This window comes from Haliotis rubra, unplaced genomic scaffold, assembly GCF_003918875.1.
Source record: "Haliotis rubra isolate DU_JTF1 unplaced genomic scaffold, ASM391887v1 Scf719, whole genome shotgun sequence".
Classification (NCBI taxonomy): domain Eukaryota; kingdom Metazoa; phylum Mollusca; class Gastropoda; order Lepetellida; family Haliotidae; genus Haliotis; species Haliotis rubra.
This window is the reverse complement of record NW_025767434.1, coordinates 405,967-409,721: the sequence shown is the minus strand read 5'-3', so window position 1 is coordinate 409,721 and position 3,755 is coordinate 405,967.

The following is a 3,755-nucleotide window of genomic DNA, read 5'->3' as shown; positions in this document are numbered from 1 at the left end:
GGACACACCAGACATGAAACGTGCATTCGTAATCATTCTTTTGTATATATATTGGGGCGGAGGCCTCGTTCTGAATAAATATGTCCATCCGTCCGTCCGTCTGTCTATCTGTCATCGATGTTTGTTCAGTTACATGTATGCCGTTATTCCAACCTCGTTCATCTTATTCCACTACCGTAACCGTCCTGTGAACTCTCAACATACGTAAACATGTCGGAACAGCCAGCCACATTGGTTGTGTATAGAAACGAACCAACATGTAGACGCGCATTGTTCGTGATTGCAGGGAATTCGTGTGTAAACAGAGTAGTCTCCCTTTGATCAATGGCCCGTCTTCGACTGACCATGAATTTTACTGACTATTCACATACTCAACCATCGTCAGTGACGATTCATCGTGATCAATTCAACAATAATTTTATCTTTTCATATAGTTTATTTCAACAACAGAAATTTATACATTTATAGCTAATGTAAATCAATACTCAAAATATATCTTTGATAACATAATCGTCACACTTTGTACATTTAGATATATTGTTGCGTTGATTCATTCCCATATATTTGAATGAAAATGTGCGAGAAATATTTCACACTAATTGTATCACCGCCGATTGATAGTCTGGGTGTGAACATGAGTTGGTATATGAAAACATGACGTCCACCCTCTACAAGCAAATATCACGAATAGAACAGCAACAACCGGAATCAAGGCGAGTGCTTTCTAAGCATGTGAAGTTTACAAATGTTGTATGTTTCGACTTACATCAGTGGCGTGCATGCACTGTACGTTGGTGGGGGCGGCGGGGTAGCCTAGTGGTTAAAGCGTTCGCTCGTCACGCCGAAGACCCGGGATCGATTCCCCACGTACAATTTGTGAAGCCTATTTCTGGTGTCCCCCGCCGTTATATTGCTGGAATATTGCTGAAAGCGGCGAAAAATCACACTCACTCAGTACGTTGGTAAAACTGCATGTCTGATTGTAAGATCGTGTCTTGTCTACAAGAAAACACTTAAAGACAGTTTCCTTCAATGTTATAGTAATAGATGTGGCACAATACACAAATCATGTGTTTTGTTCATAATGAAACCTGTCACAAGTATGGAACTAGAGAGAGAAACAGGCATACCGACGTGTATGTGATGAGATGTCTATTTGCAACCCGTGAACGTTGTACAGTCAATATCTAGTGTACCCTTCATGTGCTTGGAATACTGCCTGTACCCATGGCGCATACCCCCCATCAGTCGTCATATCCGTTTCAGAGAAAACTGTCGCAATTTTTGGTGTAAAGCTGCTTCCTACCCAAGCACATTTTGAACAAGTGGTACACGTGGTACATGTGGTACAGGTGGTACACGTAGTACAGACGGTACATGTGGTACAGGCGGTACACGTGGTACAGGCGGTACATGTGGTACAGGCGGTACACGTGGTACAGGTGGTACATGTGGTAAACGTGGTACAGTTGGTACACGTGGTACAGGCGGTACATGTGGTACAGGCGGTACACGGATACATGTGGTACAGGCGGTACACGTGGTACAGGCGGTACACGTGGTATATGTGGTACACGTGGTACAGGCGGTACACGTGGTACAGGCGGTACATGGTACACGTGGTACAGGCGGTACACGTGGTACAGGCGGTACATGTGGTACAGGCGGTACACGTGGTACAGGCGGTACACGTGGTACAGGCGGTAAACGTGGTACATGTGGTACAGCCGGTACATGTGGTACAGGCGGTACACGTGGTACAGGCGGTACACGTGCTTGTATCCGTCGCCCGATAAAGTCCTAAATGTGCTCCAGGGGGTTCAGGACTTATGACGGCCCGCGGAGGTGCATAATTCTGAATGAAAGCTGTCACTGCACGAGAACGTGTGGCCTGGCGTTGTCATCCATAAATGCAGGTTTTGTAGCTGGAGGATGATAATCAAAATGGGGACAACAACTGGATTCAGCACTTTCTGGGTATACTGATCACCCGCCAAGTTCCCAAGTATTGTCAACAAGTTTACAGTCAAGAAGAACACATCCCCACACATTGACGGAACCTCCACCAAAGACAACAGTTTGTCACTTGTTTTTGCTGCCTCCAAACTCTCAAGCGTCAATCCATTACAAGAAGGAATCAGCTCACCACAGACCAATGTATTCTTCGCCAAGTCCTCAGATTCCAGATTCCGTGGTAAACACCAAACCAAATGTGCTTGTTGGTGATGCTCGCTCACTAGAGGATATTTGGTGGCCCTTTGTAGAGTTGTACCCGTCTTTCCTCGGGCGATTCAGGGTTGTTCTCATCGAGCACCCTCGAAATGGTAACCAGTGGTGCTTCAGAACAGTGATTGTGGCTATGGTAGTCGTCGAGTGAGCCTCAATAGTGCCTTGTCGTGACGATTTGACGTCTGCCTGGGTCGTCCAGAACGTTGGTGATCCTTCGCCTCATTGGTTTCTCTGTCTTTTCTGATCAAACCACTGACAACCTTATGGTGAACATTCATTTCCCGACCAAGTGTATCAAAGGGCGGATTGGCACAGCAGCCTCCCTAGGTCCCCATGGAATGTCAAATGGTGTATTGGGTGAGTGTGGCCAATGTATGTAACGCTGTTTCAGCAGGTTTGGAGGGCAATGGATTGAAACATTCACCCATTGACCACTTGTTTCTCTGTACCAGATTCGAACCCACGTCACCATTACAGTTCATATCACAGCGCATAGCGAGGACACACAACGGAGATCCTTATGGCAGGTTAAAAAAATACTCAGTATATATATATATATATATATATCCTACACTACCCTGATAAAGGTTAACATTTGTTAGTGTCATGGCGTTTTTGGTGTCTGCTGTGTAAGTTCACGTCGTTCCTGGCAACAGTTCAATAATTCAATAATTCAGGTATATTACGGCTGCTTGTGATTGCTCGTGCCTGGACAATCTTCCAGCTTTACCACCCGATCCACCGAGTTGCCTGGTCGGTTGATGATGACCTTCACCCTGCTGATGACCTCTTTAACTGCTCACATACTGGGTGTCATGGCCTAGTGGTATTGCGTGGCAACATGCATACACCACTAGTCGTAAATACACATCCCCGGACTGTGTCTGGTGTGAGGAGTAATCATGCACCCTTAAATCAACTTTAAAGAAACACTTGAAGAATGTAGTGATCTATGGTCTGCCATCATGTTCTCCTATACATGAAGTGTTGCCTCCGAACAGGACGTGAGGCTACTTGCTATTCATCAGTAATTTGAGAAAGATGTCTTTTTGTGAAAGGCGGGAGTGATATTTTACTGATATGTAAACTCCAGGACATGACGCACATCTTGTAACGTTATACATTTCAATAAGGACTTCTTCAAAGTACCCCCGAGAGCCTTTAGTTCGCGAGCACCTGTTCGTTCAGTTTGAGGAGCGTCTTGGTCATTCATCACGTGAAGCACCTTCCTCCGTATCGACCCAGTCAATATTTCAGTTGAAGTCATGGGTAGGGCGCAGTGACCTGTCCAACTTGACCAGACAGAGATTACGATTTTAAGAAATGATTTTCTAAATTGCCATTGTAGTTTCCTTTGCACTACAGATAGAACGAAAATTGGTAGAATTCTTTTTTTCGTTTTTCGTTTGTGTATAGTACCGATGTTGGAGAAGTGGATCATGATCGAATGAGTGGAATTATGAATGGGTCGATCGAAGACTGGCAGCATGAATGGGCCTTGGGAATGAATGAATGAACGTAGCTTG